Raw genomic sequence first — 18,827 nt, 5'->3', positions numbered from 1 at the left:
CATCCTCAAATGAACCCTAACAGGGTATTACAGTATTCGGTTATTAATAAAATTATCACTAATATTTAAAAAGAAATACTAAAAATAAATTATGCATGCTTAACAATTTCATAATCCAATTCATAACATTTAAATTCCAGTTCATTATTTAATGTCAATACTAATAATCATGTTAAAATTAATAATAAGTTCAAAATAATAATATTAATAGAAATAGTATTACACTAATAGTCAATGGTTACAATTTGTCGTCATATTACTCCTTTAAGCAATAATATGCCTTACTTAATAACAATTCTTTTAATATTTTTTCGAAGTTTTTACTTTGGAGGCTTAGATTAATAAAACCTAGATGGATAGTCTTCATACAAACGCTTCGTCAAGAGTGAGGCAAAAACCTTATGTCATTAGTGTCAATTTTGTTGGGGAGTGTAGACAGTGAAGGCGATTTTCCCGAAAGTAGGGAAAGTTTTAATACGTTTTTAATTATTTTATAACTAACAAAAACAAAACGCATCATGTACTTACTTATTTATTGAATTCAAAGTACCTACCTAATTACAATAAGATAAATCGACTTAAAAGTCTTGATTTCATAAAAAAGGAAGTGTATTTGTACGGCGAACAATTGGGAAATAAATTTTCTTGTTATCATTCCCGTATTTAATTTTTGAAAGCCAAATTCAAGCAAAATACGCGTCGAATCGTAGTACTTACTTATGAAATGTAACACTGGTCACTTTCTTTAGTTTTTCTGATGTATTTAGACACCCTTTCACAGCACAAACCGTCTTAATTAATTAAAAGTCGTCGGACGTGTTTACCAATTTTTCACTTTGACAGTTCATGTGACGTTTACGAGTAAGCCATTCTGGCTTACTAAAATCTGCCTCACCTTTCGTGCACTGACTATCTATCTAGGTTTTATTAATCTAAGTTTGGAGGGCTTTGATTGAGTTGGGCAAGTGGTTATAAATTTTAATTGCCATAAATAGTGGACCATTGTTGTACAGTGTCAAACGGGATGGAGGCAGTACTAAATTATTTTCTCGTCGAGAGTTTAGTTTTCCAGGTAGGTCACCAATTTTTTTAAAATAGTGGGGATATTTTTTCACTAGTCGCCCTAACTCAAAGAGATTTTAATTACTTATAATGGATTTTATTTATCAAAAATACGAAAACGTTCTCTACAGCTCATTGATCTCATTTGGGAACAGTTCAAGCAAATCATTGAATTTGCTTTGCTTTATAAATAGACTTTTAAAGTGTTAAGAATTATTTATCGTTAGTAACGTTCATTAAAATCAAAAAGGTGTTAATTTCTTTAATAACGAAAATGGATGTTCTCTGTCATCAAGTCAAACGATCGGAGTAAATCTTGTATCGATATCGCGTTTCACACCTCATCATTTTAGCAGTGAAATGCATTCCGCGAATCGATGAATTTTATCGATGGATATAGGGTTGCCAGGCGTCCGGCTTTAGCCGGACATGTTTGGTTTTTGTTAGGGATATATTAAGTCCGCTACAGAGCAATAAACACAGTGGTTGGTAGTAACATAATAAATATATTGGTATCAAAGCACACGTAGAATATTTACAATAGAGAGTTCGGCACAGCCATTACACAACTAAAGACAACATCACATTTGAATATAAATGACAGTTCTATCATAGCGGTTCCAGCTAGCCAGCTCTACGTTATACAGCATGAAGGTGCTCATCAACACACCCCCTCAACTCATGCTTTATACAAGGCACTAGAGTACGCGCAACCCTAACCCTTTACTCAGCAAGTGATGCCTTATACGAGGCAAAGGTTTGGTGAAAATATCTGCCAGCATATTTTCAGTTGCCAAATGTTCTAAAGTTATCGACTTATTGTCACGCAGCACATCCCTTATAAAGAAATGCCTAATGTCGATGTGCTTACTTTTCGCGTGATAAACACCGTGATCTTCAGCTAGACAGATAGCAGCCAAGTTATCAGCATGCATGCTTACCTTAGACCAATGGTGAAGACCAAGTTCCTTCAGTAAGCCATTCAAATACACTGCTTCTTTCATAGCTTCCGCTAAACTTACAAATTCAGCCTCACAAGTCGACGTCGCAACGATGCGTTGCTTTTGTGATGCCCATGAGATACCTGCTCCGCCTAAAATGAAAACATAGCCGGTAAAAGATCGTCTATCTGTTTCACAGTTACCCCAATCTGCATCCGCATAACCTTGAATGCACTTACCCATCGGTTTAAATGTTAAACCCTGAGTAATCGTACCTTTTAGGTACCTAAGGATCCGCTTTGCAGCTCTCCAATGAGTTTCCTGAGGATTCTCTGAAAATTGTGCGAGTTTTGCCGTCGCGTTCGCGATATCTGGTCTAGTCGCTACGCTCAAGAACATAAGTGCCCCTATGAGTTCTCGGAACGGAAAAGACTTTCCTCCTTCATCCTTCTCTTTGCCACTCATAGCTATCTTTCCCATCTCCATTGGAGTTTGTACAGGATTACAGTCCTCCATGTTAAATCTCTTCAAAATGGTCTTTACATATCTCTCCTGTGACATGTGATATTCATTACCATTTTTCTTTATGTCGATCCCTAGACAAAAGGTTGCTTGGCCAAAGTCCTTTAGTTCAAACCTCTTTGCCAGTTCCTGCTTGAATTTATTTATGGTTTCTCTCTTGCGTGAAGCAATTAATATATCATCAACATAGATAACGACAAATAGGTCTGCTCCATTATTGTCACATTTATGATACATACAAGGTTCACTCACTGTTGGTCTCAAACCCATTTCTCTAAGTTTCATGTCCAGCTTCATATTCCACTGTCTTCCAGCTTGCTTGAGACCATATAACGACTTCTTCAAAAGACAGGTGTCACCCCCTGCTTTCATATTCTCAAGCATTTTCACAGCTCTTTTGCCTATTTCGCTTTTTCTGCCATCCAAGCTTATCAGCTTTTCTAAACTTTCTTTCAGCAGTTCTGGAATTCTCATATAAATATTCTCATCAAGATCTCCATTTAAATAAGCAGTATTTATATCTATCTGATCTATGTCCATGCCCATTTCAGCTGCTAAAGCAATCAATAGACGAACCGTTGCTATCCTAGCAACTGGGGCGAATGTCTTGAAGTAATCCAGACCATGTTGTTGACTATATCCTTTCGCGACAAGCCTGGCCTTCTTCTTTTCTGTTAAATCAACATTTACCTTCGTTGTTAACACATATCGACATCCAATGACATTTCGATCAGGTGGTTTCTTTACTATTTTCCATGTATCATTCTTCACTAAACTTCTTAACTCTGATAAAATTGCTTCTTCCCATTTGACTTTTTCATCACTTCCCAAAGCTTCCTTCAAAGTTGTCTCAATAGCTCCAGCAAAATCATCACAGTCACCATATTCTTCTTCCTGTGACTCACTGTCACTATTCTCTGTTTCTCTAACTTCAACCATATTAAAGATTTTTCGGGGGCGCCCAACGTGTCCTCTCTCAATCCTAGGTCTTCCAGGGCCTCTTTTCAAAGTGATATTCCAGTCAAATGTCTCATTTCTATCAGTAGTACTAGTAACTTCCGTATCTTCTGTGTTTAGTTCGTTTCTGAACGGTACATCTTGAGATCGATCTATTGGAACTTGAATATTCGAAGGTTGATCACTAAAGTGTGAACTACATTGTCTGTTGGACAATTCAAACTCGATAGTCTTCCTTTTATCAACACTATCTTGTTCACATTGCAGCTCAATAGATGGTTCTTTCAAAACTTCACTTTCAGTTTTCTTATCTTCCTGAAACTTGACGTCTCTTGACACCACTATTTTTCTTTTCTCGGATATCCACACCCTATAGCCACCAGATTCAGCCGGGTAGCCCACAAAAATGCCGGGAGAACTTCGTGCTGCGAACTTATCCTTTCCTGGCTCCTTTTCCAAAACATGAACTTTCGCACCGAATGTTCTGAAATAACCAATATTTACAGGTTTATTAAACAATTTTTCATATGGAATTTCTCCATTCAAGCTGCTAGTCGGACATCTGTTACGCAAATAACACGCGGTTGCAATAGCTTCCGCCCAAAAACTTGCTGGTAGACCAGAGGATAATAACATACATCTTGCCTTCTCCAGTAAGGTGCGATTCATCCGTTCTGCAATTCCATTACTCTGCGGTGAATACGGCGTAGTCAACCTCCTTTTTATTCCATTTTCTTGTAAAAATTTCGAAAAATCACTATTCACAAATTCCTTGCCATTATCGGAATGGAAATATTTTATTTGTTTACCTGTCAAATTTTCGATCTGACATTTAAATATTTTAAACTTTGACAAGACGTCACTTTTATTTTTCAACATAAAAACTTCACACCAACGAGTACAATCATCAATAAATGTAACAAAATATTTGTTTCCCGCATTTGATTGAACTCTCATTGGGCCTACCACATCAGAATAAATTATTTTTAACTTTTCGTCACATGGCTGACTGGACTTCACAAAAGGCAACGCAACCATCTTTCCCTTAGCACACACATCACAATCGCGCAATTCAGTATCAGACTTGGTGGCGTCTATACCCGATTTCTTCAGTACTTTCATAAGATCCCTAGCATTCAAATGTCCCATACGCTCATGCCATCTACACAAATCCACATCCTTATCTGATACTACAGATGCCGAAGCATCCTGCTCTCTCAGGTAATACAAATTACCTCTACGATCAGCAGTCAACTTAACTTCACCATCCTTAGTTGCATATGCTACATCACGTTTAAAAGTGACTATACAACCTCGATCAGTAAGTTTAGAAATCGAAATTAAGTTACTACGTAGATCAGGAACTAACAACGTATCTTCAAATTGGATTTTTCGCGTAATATCATCGTTACATGCTAATATCTTGACAGTACCCTTACCTTGCACGGTTGTCAAAGAATCAGTGGCTAATTTCAATTGTTGGTTACTTGGCAATATTTTATCAAACCTGCTTGCGTTGTTACACATGTGCGAGCTGCAACCGCTATCAAACAACCATTCCTGATGAAGACGCTTGGAATCAATAGCTAAACAGTTATCTGAAACATGATACACAGTTAAAGCTTCATGTTCTACAGTCGAACACGACTCAACGCAACTAGATTCTGAAGGTTTCTGTTCTGAAGCCTGAGAAGACTTCTTTTTCTTGCAATCGGATGCCTTATGTCCAAAGTTATGACATTTGAAACATTTATACTTAAATTTTGTTTCAGGTCCAGTCCCATTCTTCTTCTGATGTTTATTTATATACATAGCTCCTTCTATCCTCTCAACTTGGGTATTGCCTCTCGAACTGTATTCTTCGATAATTTTCACCCTAAGTTGTTCAGGCTTTGGCAGCTCGTCTCTACTTTCAATGGCGCATCTGAAGTTCTCATAGCTTGCTGGTAAACTATACAGCAACATAATCGCTAAAAGATCATCATGGATCACGATGTCCATTTCTTCTAACTTATCGACAGCTTCAAAAAATAAATCAAGATGTTCGCATACGTTCTGATCCTCACTCATCTTGTGTAGCATGAGCCTTTTCATCAGGGTCGCTTTTTTCGCAGGTCCACGTGATACGAACAGACTCTCTAATTTCAGCCAAACCTCTCGTGCAGTCTTCAATCTTTTCACATGATGAACAACACTCGGATCCAATGACAAAATCAACTCCGATCTTGCCTTTCTGTCAGCAAAATCCCATGCTGTTGATAATGTCTCATCCGTGGGTTTTGACTTTTCTCCACTTACATATTCCCAAAAATCATTTCTGATCAATAGGGCTTCTACTTGCACTTTCCAACTATCATAGTTGTCTTTTCTCAATAACTCAATACGTACATTCGACATTCTGTTCACGTCACTTTATACGAAATTATTTTCACGACAAACTATTTTAAAATGTTACTTTGCTCTGGGGCTCTGGGGCTCTGGGCCCATAACCCTTGTTAGGGATATATTAAGTCCGCTACAGAGCAATAAACACAGTGGTTGGTAGTAACATAATAAATATATTGGTATCAAAGCACACGTAGAATATTTACAATAGAGAGTTCGGCACAGCCATTACACAACTAAAGACAACATCACATTTGAATATAAATGACAGTTCTATCATAGCGGTTCCAGCTAGCCAGCTCTACGTTATACAGCATGAAGGTGCTCATCAACAGTTTTTAAGGGACTTGTCCGGCCAAAAATTGTCTTGTCCGGCCTGTCCGGCTTTGGTTAGGCTTTTTATGTGGCTACCGCGCTAGTCAAGACTCGAGCCACAGAATAATGTTTAGTGAAATATTATAGTACCTACTTTACTCACTCATGAGCCATGACGCTATTTTTTCACCCCCCCTCCCCCATGACATGGTATTAGCTATTAAAAAGGTATGTCCGGCTTTTAGCGTAAATGTCCGGCCGAATGAACACAGAGTCCGGCTTTTGTGTTTTTGGACCTGGCAACCCTAGATGGATAGCATCGAGTCAGCTACGGACGAACAAACAGACTAATGGCCGTGTTCTTGTTATTATATCATTATCGCGTGCTCGAAACTACCATTGTCGTTAAAGATGTTTTGTGACACTGCAATTTGATACTGGTATGTGCTTTTTGTCAACAAAGTAGTTCTAAATGGTGATGGTCTCAATATTTTTGACAGTTTGCTAATTAAATCTAATAAAATGATATATCAACAAAAAATATCATGCCCATGCGAATTCACAGAATAAGTTGATTGACAGATGAAGTTGATTTTGATTTGAATTCGAAAATCTTTATATTTTCGAGTTCAAGATCTTATTTTCAAGTAATTACAGGTACCTAATATTTAATTTAATGAAACACACACGAACCCTGAACTCTCCGTAGGAATGTAATGCCTGTCTTAGGTCAAGCTGCAAAAGCCAATAAAGCCAAATTCACAAAAAATGGTTCGACTGAATGAGGTATTTTGACAAAAAAGGCTTTTTAGGATATTTTTTGGAGAAATATAAAGAAAAAAAATTTCACACACATACCAACATTACTTCAATCGCAAGACCTACTCCGTAAACTGTTCAAAGTAAAAAATGAAAAATTAGAAGTTAATTTAACTCGCGGCTCAAAACAAGTTTTTGTTAAGTCCCGTGCTCCCAAACAGACAAACGCATTTGTATTTCAACCACAATGCAATAGGGTTGATTTTGCTACTGGGATATTATCCGGTACATTTTTTGCTCGTGGCCATTAAGACGAGGCGTGAGGGTACTATTTTGGTTTCTTATTTCAATCTAATTATAGGACAGCAGTTTTCCATCGGAATCGATTGTTTAGACAGAAATTAAGGAACACAAAACTAGTAATTTGCAGTATTTACTTAATTTTTTTAACACTTGCAGTAAAATCGTTGAAGCAATAAGCACTTTTTGAGTTATTTGTTGTTTTTAACCAATTAATTGATCTGTATAAATAAAAATTAATTGATGTTCGTTAGTCTGATTAAAACTCGAGAACGGCTGGGCCGATTGAGCTGATTTTGGTTTTAAAATGTTTGTCGTAGTCCAGGGTAGGTCTAAACGGTGAGCAAATACGCGCGCGATATTGTTTTTCTGTGACAGACAAAATTCCACGCGGGCGAAGCCGCGGGCGGAAAGCTAGTAAGTACCTAAAAATGCTTTAAAAATAGTGCAACTATCAGTAAAATAAACACACCTTGTATTGAATAAAAGGCACTATTACACATAAATTCAATACACAAAAGATACTTATCTATAAATTACCTACATTAAATTGTAGTCTTACACAAACAGACTTTCTAAAGCCAGCCTGACCCCGTGACACTCACTAAATACAATTTTATTACATAATTATCCTTTGTACATAATAAATTAAACCAACTCGTATGAGTAAATCATTGTTAATGGTTTTACCGATTTATTTACGCGGTGTGTTCGAAAGAGGCTGGAACGTAAAAGCGTGTAACCAAAAAAAAAAAAACGTTTTTGAGGAACCCTTTTTTATTTGGACCACCAACCCATATACACCTTTTTACGACCGTTTGCTACCGTGGGATGTAGACACCTGATGTGTAGTATTTTATAAAACAAAATTATGTCAGTAAAATCACAGAATACATAATAGTAGCAACAGAAATTGCACTCCTTTGTGTAGGATCAGATGCCGACATTTTAACGGTAATAATAATAATGCAAAATATCCAACGCACATGGTGCATTCGAAATCGCATCTTACTACTACGCTCACAAGAGCGCATTTTTTTGTGTTTAGAATTGATCTACGTCACCGCTCAAGCGTCAGGGTTGTATGAGCAAAGTAAAATAAATAAAAACTTAATTTTAAGAAGCATTTATTGTATTTACGATTAGAAAACTTTAATCTAGTGGAGTTTGTATAATCGTACCATCTCTAAAGTACCTATTAATAAACTTCAGTGTTGCGATAATTCGAAATTAAACAAACAGTTTTAAAAGGTGTAGTGTCGGAAAATAGACACGGTGAAGTAAAGTTAATGTTTTTATTAGCTAAAATATTTTTTTGCTATAGTTTTTTGTCATAAGTATTTCAATATTTTTTTTTTTATTATTTAAATCACTACACTTAATTATTATTCCTAAATATTACAATTTTTCATTAAAGAAGAATAACAGTGCTGTTGGAACAATAAACCTTGATTGCGACTATGATAGATACGCGTGTGCAAACAGGCGCGTGGCGGCCCGGACTGATTTGCAACTTGAAGTTGTCGCGCGCTGTAGGTAATTATCTCGGCCGGCATAGGCGAGTGACGGAGGCCTGGTAAAATGTAATTAATATGACTGTTGTGTAAATGGATGGAGAAAAATAGATCAGGTATGTAATTTTTTGTTAAGTTAGTAAGTTTATTTAAAAAATTACCTACATCCAATTAATATTTTATTAATCACGCAATAACGTATTACGTTTTTAAAATTAATAAATTTGTTACAGACAAAAATATTCTAATAGTTACAAAACAATGTATTGTCCAATATAATGAACATTACTGACTCATGTCAGTTTTAGAAACTTAATAATAATTACCTAGGAAGTAGGTACTCGCATTGCACAATTAGGTTCTCAATACACTAATTTAACTTTCCAATACTAATGCGTAGAAATAAACATAATAGCAGTATTGCAAGCCGGATGTATGTTATATAATAAAACGTATACTTTCAAAGCTATTTGTTTTCCGGCACCAGTGTTTCCATTGACAGACGTTGCAACAACAGTTATGATGCATTACATTTGGGCAAGATTATTAAGGTTACGATTGCCTGTAATTTAGATTGATGAAGATGTATTCGACAGGCAGTCTGTTTGTTTGTCTGAACTCTGCTCTAGACAGTCGAGGGATTTGGTACGAAATTACTTATACATTTTTTCATTCGAGCGAGAAACAGCAAATTGTGATACGTTTTACAATTAAAAGGCCATCCACTGCAATAAATGATAGATCTTTTGTATTTTTTTTTTGAGATAGCTGTTTTATGATTTTACTTATGGTGCATAAAGGCTTTGTCTAAATAAAAAAGAAAAATGTTATCCTACAAAAACTAGATATTACTCGTATTCACATCTTTAATTTTGAGATTTCTTTCACAATTTATGGAGAATAAAATCAATTTCATAAAGTATAGTCTAAGAGTGAATATTACAGACGAATCTTAAAGAATTTGGAAAGGTCACAGCAATGTCGACCTTACAACTGCTATTCAGCCGCAAATCGATGCAAATGTCTGCCAAGCTAAAAGTAAAATATTGAATTTTGAGTGCAAAGGCAATTTATCGAGGTCTATGAAACCATAAAGGTGATAATGGATCAATCTTGGTTGAAATAGTTATAAGGGAGGCTGTAAGAAAGTCTGGAGAGATTAGCTCGCTGATGGAGCTGTTCTGAGATAAAGTTGCCCTAACGGGAACTCTAAAATGCGATGATAAAAAAGGGCCGACTATGAGTAATTGCCTGTATATACTGGATGAAGTAAGTAGGTAAATAGACGTTAGTTTGTCTATTAATATTGGTGATTATTTAAAGTTTGTTTGTTATTAGTAATTTATTAATGATAATTGCCTTGACGGAGCAGGTTTTCTTTACATTAATAACGGAAGCTATGATTTTATTGGAATTAAAAGAGGACTTAATGATTTGGAGTAAAAATGGTAAATACTTCGATAAATCTTGATGGGATATGGTTTGATTGATATAAGGTGATATAAGGTACTAGCTTTCCGCCCGCGGCTTCACCTGCGTGGAATTTTGTCTGTCACAGAAAAACTTTATCGCGTGCGTCCCTGTTTCAAAAACTGGGATAAAAACTATCCTATGTCCTTTCCCGGGACTCAATCTCTATGCCAAATTTCATCAAAATCAGTTCTGTGGTTTGGGCGTGAAGGCAAGACAGACAGAGTTACTTTCGCATTTATAATATTAGTATTATAATATATATTAGTATAGACTATAGATGTATAATTCCATTGGTTCGAACAAGCCAGTGTATACCAAAGATGCACTACGCTACGTGTTACGATTCGATTAAGTGTTAAGCATTCAGTGCATCGCAATGTTTGCTAGTGTGATAACAGTAGTGTACATAACTTTCAAGTGACTTTCCTTTATCATTCACTAAATACTATTAATGCACTTGACTATTTTCGGTGTCAAAACATTTCGTTCAAACCGACAAAGATAATGATCATTTGTAAAAACTCCGACAGACAATTTAATAGCATCTATTTCTGTCTGCCGAGTGTTTTTATCTAATTTATTAATTATCTCATTTGCATCTTTGATAATAACATCCAAAGACACACGATCCAGCCGACCTGTCTCGACAGGCATCGTAGGTGCGGTCCGTTTTTTGCATCTTCCGTTCCAACCGGTTCCATCGTCTTCATTGAAGCCTTACTCTTTTTGGAGTGCGCGGTGAAATCTTAATCTCGTGTGAAACGGTTTTTGAACTTCACGGTTGGGTTGAACTTGGGCAAGTAATGAGGTAAATAAATGTTAAATTTGACGTAAAGGCACCTTTAAGTTTGGCAAACAGAGCGGTTTTAGAGTTATTATTTATATTGGCAACCATGACATCAGAAACTGCTTATTTTTTCAACGCTTCAAAAATTTATTTGTGTAGTTTTATGGTGTTTTCAGAAATCATAGTACCTACTTATTTAAAAAGTCATTTTAGTATCATACGTTAGCTATTATCAAAATCTAATCTAGTGGGCTCGGTCAAAAGCACTAAAATTATTTATATTTATAGCTCCAAGCGGAAAAATACACAAGACTAAAAGTTCAAGCATACTGAATACTAATACTGATTCCAACTAAAGCAAGTCTTGCAAAAAACGGCCTAAATTTTCCACACGAAATGTTTCTGACGGTATTTAATACACGAATGCTCTTTCCCGAGCAAATTCAATTCGCAAAAATGTTTCAAATGTAATAAACAGAAAAATCATACAAAGGGTTGGAAAACAAAGTACGTTGTGTTGAAGGGCATCAAGGGATGAAAGGTCGGCTTTTGTTGCTGACCGTATGCGTGCCGTAAATATTACACAATGGTCTAATGATCTTTGTGATTTTCACGCAAACTTGGATGTTTGTTTTGTGAAAGCGTTGATACATGTTTGTTTTGGAAGTTAGAATTTTGGATGTTTGTCGACGACAAAATTCAAACAGTTGACCGATTTGGACCTACAATATTTTGGACGTTGGTGATTGCCAAAATTGACAAATTTCGTTAGCCAAAACTATAGCATGATTTAGGAAAAAAGAAAATTTTAGCATAAACAAAACTCGGTCATTACCGAATAGCTTCACGATATGAAAATTCTTATCAAAGAAAGAAAAGAAAAACAAATAAATACTATTTAGAAAAACGCAACGGTAGTTGTTAATTTAATTTAGTCATTTAACAAAGGCAAAAACTGGCAGCAGTCAATAAGATTGTTAACTTAATTGCATATTGAGTAGTTATTGTAAATAATCGATCAACGCTAAATAAACCAATAACTTTGAGAAGTTATGCTAATGACTAATAAAAATTCAATAAATATTTACGCAACTTCTAATCATAGGATCTTAGAATTAAAAGTAATTCAGTCTTATTCGTTGGTACGATGAGAGTTAAAAGGCCATTTTTTTTCTAAAAAATAAAGTAGTCTGAAGCCATTTTAATTGTCAGAACGGGATTGTAACCTCATTCTTCGCTAATTAACTTCCGATCCCTTTCTTTGTGAATCGAGTCGTCCACAAAAAACTAAGGACTTTCGAGGGGTGATTATTCACGTCGAGTTCCCAATGACGCATCCTTTTCAGTGACTTGTCGATTGAGTTACTATTTCGCAATGAATGTTTTGTCTACGAAAACAATAGAAAAGCTGCCTCCACACTAGCTGTTTAGTGAAAGTTATTATTTTTACCTGGGGGTTTTCAACCTTGAAGTAGCGCTATCATCACTGCACTCACTTGTTTGTGGCAATTTGACAGCACAGCCTATTTTTGATTGAGCTACATTTTCAATCTAAAAATGATGACAAATTCAAAGAAATACAATTTGAATTTATAAGAGAGAATTTTATACAAAAGTCGAAGAGAGAAGTAGAAATTTTCATATCACAATAGCAACACTGTATTACAAATTTATTGCTACAAAGTCGCCTAAGGCTCTTAATAGGCAATAACAGATGAAGTGAACTTAAACTCTAGTCAATCATCATAAAACGGCATTGTTTCTGCCTCGGGCATTATATTTCCAGACAATAGCTAAGAGCTTTATAGCGGTGTTTAACTACTTAAAACTGCTTGTTACGGGTCTTAAAACTAGTTAGTGAAGGAAAGTTTAAAATCTGCAAGCAAACTTCACGGAACGGTGTTAGTGAGGCACTGATGCTACTCTTTCTATTTCGATATACCTCGTTTTAATAGTATTTTAGTATATTCTAAACGGAATAGAAGTAGGTTGCAGACAGAGAGATTTTAGTTTACTGCAAAATTTTACACTACTGCTACATTTCACTGTATGCGAAATTCTTTAAAAAAATACAGATACAGAAAAATAGTTAATTATAACAGATATAGAACGTTATTATTACGGCTAACAATATTGGACACCTCAATTCAGTAGTAAATAATGATAGTGAGGTATAATTAGATAGTTTGCCACGATTAGATTAATCTATCGATGGTTATTCGATTTTATCGGAAGCTAACTACCGATTGGTAATACCCTCGAGAAGTCCAGATGACGGCATGTCAAGCTAACCACTGGCTGCTTATGAAGTTGTATTAAGGGTCATTTTGCGATAAAAGTGTAAAGTCTGATGGCGTCTACATTGCAAGGAGTTTGCCACCGCAAAACCTTTGCGGTTTGTAATAGGATACAAGCTATAAATAGGTTCTTGCAATAGCACATGAAACTACACACTGTGGCTCTTATACAGCTGTAATCATAACAACAATGTTAACAGCATTGTTGTGTTCCGGCAGTTAGAGGTAAGATAGCCAGTTCCTCCGTGGTTGAGGATTCCGGGTGAAGCTCGCTTCCACCTTCGGCCTAATCATCACTTACCATCAGGTGAGATACAGGCCAAGAGCTGCCTCTTTGTGGATAAAAAAATAAAGGAAGGTTTTGCAACAAAAAATGTATATTCCTATGTGCTGTCGACTACCCACAATGCAGGAAAACGTGACGTAAATTGGTATCTGAATTAACATTCTTCTAAGAAATAATAGGAAGGAGAATGCAAATGGCTCAATTAGTAACAGGTGCTAGGTAGGAATAAATACGCTTATATTGCTTTAATTAATATTAATTCACTTCGTGTGCAAAGAGGGAAACTTAGATATTAATACATAAATTATTAGTTAGTGAAAGTAACTAGGTAACTTGATTTATTGCAATATTATTATAATTAAAAAAAAAATGTCTGTATCATAATAATTCGATTAATGAAAATAGCGTTTCGATCAAATTACTTATAAAATAAGCTGTTTTGTTTTATAAGTAGTTATTTAACACAACAACAAAAAATGACCACAATTCAATTTGCATCATTACGTGAAAACATGAAAAAAATTACTTACGCACTTCTGCGCGTACACCTTTCAAAATGGTGAAGTAGGTAGGTAACTTACCTACCTTCGTATGACGCATGAATAATCTCTATAGTAATTCCGATACGTAAATTCCTGGAAGAATGTTTAGAAGGTCGTGGATTCAAATCCTTTAGAATTCTTTCAACTACCAGGTAGGTAGGTATAATTAAGTTATTGTTTGCAGATAAGTAAATTACTCCGTAAATAGGTATTAATTCCTATCAGTCACTTGTCTGTAAGATAAAAGTGTTTCGAATTGCAAACTACATTCTACTAAGTAAGTAGGTAATCTTTCTACCTACTTTAGTATTAGTAGACTAATGCCCGTTTTCACCATTAATCCCTAATTTTAAGTGACGCCTCCATAGGGGCGACTTGATTTCCTAATAACAACAACAAACTATTCTACCCACCCAAGGGTGACCCAAGCGAAGTCGGGGCGAGCCGCTTGTTTGATAAAAAAAAATTAAGTTAGGTAGTAGGTACCTACTTACCTAAAACTACAATACCTAGAAGTACCTACCTAGGTTAGGTAGGTAAGCATCTAGTTGTTATGATTGATAAAAGACCTAGCATTATGTAAAGACAATAATAGAACGTGAATTAATTATTATTGTAGGATTATATTACCGTAAACATTGAATATTCAAATAGGTTTGCGTCACGTTATCTGCAGATTGTAGTTAACTACAGTAACTGCTAAAGTTAACCTTCAATTGAATCCAGAACCAGTAACACGTAGCATTTTAATCTAAAACTAAGAATAGTAAGTGTAGTTTACCTAATTAGACATTTTACTTTTGCTCGTGGAACGCCCAAAATGCGGGTAGGAAACTCCGAATTCTTGTTTTTACAAACAATTATTGCACAACTAGAACAAAACTTTTTGCCGCACTTGCGCAAACAAAGATAGTGGTTACGATCTCGTGCACACAATCAATAAAAATCCTCGAGAGATTGCAAAAAAACTTATCGGAAAGCGAAGCCACGTCAGACGATACCTATAAGCAACAACAATAGTGTGATAAGAAAAAAAAACTTGAACTAACCGTAAAAAATCCGCTCACTTCTGGCTGAACACTACCTGAGATCTTTGCAGCATTCCAAATGCACAACAACAAATCCGATACCACTGGCTTTTTATTAACACTCACAGTAACAGTATTCACACTAAAAAACAATGGTACACTTGCAAAAAAACACAGTAAAAAGTATTTAGAACGTTTTTCACGAAAGTTTGTACGAGATTTACGAGAACGCGCGACGCGGCCTCCCCACACAGCGGTCGGAGCCAAACTGAGGGTCGCGCGTGCGAGTGAAAGGACGAATAAATTTTGAATGGACAAATTTAGCGTTGGAAAGAGATAGATTGTGGTGGAATAAAGTTAGCGGAATGGCAGCGGCATGACCGAGAACACAGATATGGATAGATGCAGCATGTGTCAAAAATTGTATGAAGCCGAGCGTGCCACTTTTTAAACGTCATTAGTGTCATTTTAGCGAATTTTAGTGATTGCCGCAACGTAAAAGTAATCGTATCATCGTACTGCATTCGCAAAGTCATCGAATGATATCGTGTGACTCGATTCGAAAATTAATTAATTCCGATAAAACTGATAATTTGTTAAATACAAAACTAAAAGCATCTTTATTTACCTTTTTAAAATAAAGTAATACTTACAAATCGTCAAATCTCGTTATTTTTTTTACCCTACCAGCGTTTCAAGACATAAAGTCAAGTGCATGAATACATGGATCAGTGTGTGTCTTATTGTTATGAGTAAGTACGGTTCCTTGGGATCGGTATGAGTGCACCACATACAGGGACCATGGTTTTAACTCTTAAGAGTACATCGCAGGATATGTATTAAAAACAATGCTACATTATACTTCTTCTACTGCTACTTTATTCTAATTAATTATTTGTTACTTGTGCTGTTAATTACATTTCTCAATCCGTAAATAATTTCTTCTTTCTACTGTGTTCGTACTACTGTCCTCGTAAAATCATCGTAACCGATTGTTGTAATCGGATTACATGAACATCACTCGACCATGTATGTCCATTTGGACATATCGGAATGGCACGCTTTGACGATCAACTTGCTGTATCTACTCTAATCCATATCTGTGACCGAGAATGACCACATGTTTCGCATTTGGTATAATACAATCGTTGCACAAAACAAATTTGAGTTGGCGCGTTTTTGTTGCGCGCCACGTGTTGTGAGTTAACGTTTTTTTAAAAATAACTTAATAGCTATCCGAAGTGTTTTTTTACTAAAAAAGCCATTAGGATTTGAAGATAATTCAGTAAATATACTTATGGGCTTTGAGTGACTATTAAGTTATTTTCTAACTAGTATAGTTTGAGTAGGTAGGTATACTTAGCGCTCTTTTGTGGTGAAAAAGAATCACGTTTTAAAATGTAAATGTACCCAAATAAAACTTGTCAGAACTTAGTGTTTAAGCGCATATAAATGCAAATTTCACATTCTGCAAAAGAAAGTAGCTGAAAATTTTGCAAGAATAAATTATGCATAGCTCATAGCGCGGCGCGATGAAAAGGAAAACCATATTAATTTTTCAGATAACCCTGATGCTTTTTTCTGAAAAATAACTTGCATGCTTTTACGTAGAGACCGTTAATGTGCGACATTTTAATTAAACATGGATTCCGCGTGTTTTTACACATTTAAAATATTATTGGAATTCCCGGTTCTTTTAACTATTATTGTGGGTGGAAAGGGCGAGATCAAACGCTTATTTTATTTTAAAAGAATCTGTTATAATGTAGCTACAGTATCTTTATTATTATTATGATTTATCTACTACATTTATAACTGAGTAACATTATTCTTACTTAACATATTATTATCTGGGGGCACGGCAGTGCCCCCACCAAGTCGAGCAAAAAAGCGGCACGGCCGTACCATCCTTTTCTCGAAGCAATTCAGGCCATTTTCGACCGCCTGTAACTTCGTTGTGGATAAAACTAGAAGGCTGAATTTTCATTAGCTATGCAGGCATTGTAAAGACACGGTATATTTAAAATTTCATTCAATTTGAACCAGTAGTTTAAGAATTATAACGGGTCAAAGTTACTTAATTTTGTCACTCACTGACTGACTCACTCACTCACTGACTCACTCACTGACTCACCGATCATCAAAACTCTAAGGCACTTCTAGCAGACCTAGAAGCTTCAAATTTGGAATATAAGTAGTGTTTGGTGTATGAATCAAGGAAAAACTAAAATATTTGGGGGCACGGTAGTGCAACCGCCAAGTCGAGTAAAATTTTTCAATTTCGGTCCAGTTTTCTAGATACATAACTGCTGTCTACAAAATACAAAAAGAAATGAGATCCCATCAAAAACAATACTTGTCAAAAAAACCAAGTCTCGCAACTCAGTTGTTCTACGGTAAAAAGTTGTGAGATCCATGTAATACCAAGTCCAGGCCAGGAAATCTTTAACGTTTTACATAAATATATTGACTTGGTCATCGCATGAAAACACGTGTAAATAAAATTATTTAGTGCGATGGCCAAGTCAATAATTTATGTAAAACGTTAAAGATTTCCTGGCCTGGACTTGGTATTACATGGATCTCACAACTTTTTACCGTAGAACAACTGAGTTGCGAGACTTGGTTTTTTTGACAAGTATTGTTTTTGATGGGATTTATCTACTACAACTAACTAAGTAACATTATAACCGCAAAAGTTTGTTTGAAAGGATTTATTTAGGGACAGTTGTTTGTTATTCATTCATGGAAAAACTACTTAACGGGTGTTGATAAAACTTTACAATGTAAGTACAGCTTTGGTGAGTGATGTTACAGTGTCTATTTATAAGTCAGTCAGTTACTTTTTATTGAAATCTGTTTTAACTACCTACTTAAATTAATTCCAAGAAAAAATGAAATTTTAATGTTTATACATATAATTTGTCCCAAAATTCAACGATAAACCGGACTACTTTAGGAAGGATAGGATAAGACTAGGACTTTAGGAAAAATAAGAAAACCATTAAGATTTTTTCTTTTAACTAAATCTTGGGAAAAGTAAGAAAAGAATTATTTTTTTTCTTATTTTTCCTAAAGTAGTCATGACTGTACTATCGGGGACTCTTCCGCCTGACCACTTTGTAGAAATTTTAGCGTAAGCGCATCGCTCCGGTCACGTGCTCACCCCGTCTCTAATTGGTTACGCATTTTACTATATTTTTACTACGACCAATAAGAGACAATCAGGGCTTAGGTTGCAATACGAAATACCATTGTGCACTTTATTGTCATACGGTTAGGGTTTAAAACGAAATGTTTCTTTTTCTTCAATCTTTCTTAGTTTTAGGCTGAGTTGCACCACCTAACTTTGACCGTAGCTATAACGGTAACCGGTGCTTTTTGTATGGAGTTTGACAGAATTTTGACGTTTGTTAAAGTTAAAGTAAGATGGTGCAACTCAGCCTTAGAATTTTAATAATAGAATTTGGTTACAAACAAATAGATATGTATTTTTTTTAACCACTTGTAATAGGTGTACAAATAATTCGTTTTTGAGTATTATCATTATTTAGAGTGGTACATTTTAATGAAACTAATTGGCCACAATGATCAGAAGTTAACTTGTTAATAATTGATTTTCTTTCGGGAACACAATTACAAAAGATGTTATCTAAACA

At 35.4% G+C, this 18,827-nt stretch overlaps 1 long non-coding RNA gene across 1 annotated transcript in view; it reads right to left on the bottom strand.

The window, feature by feature from the left end:
- LOC114350977 (uncharacterized) overlaps nucleotides 1-15,462 on the bottom strand; it is a 50,823-nt gene extending 35,361 nt beyond the window's left edge. The window contains exon 1 of the long non-coding RNA XR_003655749.1: nucleotides 15,190-15,462. This is a non-coding gene — a long non-coding RNA (uncharacterized LOC114350977). The remainder of the gene's footprint in view (nucleotides 1-15,189) is intronic.
- Nucleotides 15,463-18,827: the final 3,365 nt, after the last annotated feature.

This window comes from Ostrinia furnacalis, unplaced genomic scaffold, assembly GCF_004193835.3.
Source record: "Ostrinia furnacalis isolate ACB-3 unplaced genomic scaffold, ASM419383v2 OfSCF0077, whole genome shotgun sequence".
In the NCBI taxonomy this organism is placed as follows: domain Eukaryota; kingdom Metazoa; phylum Arthropoda; class Insecta; order Lepidoptera; family Crambidae; genus Ostrinia; species Ostrinia furnacalis.
Note: the sequence above shows the minus strand (reverse complement) of the source record. Positions and strands in the feature narration are given on the sequence as shown.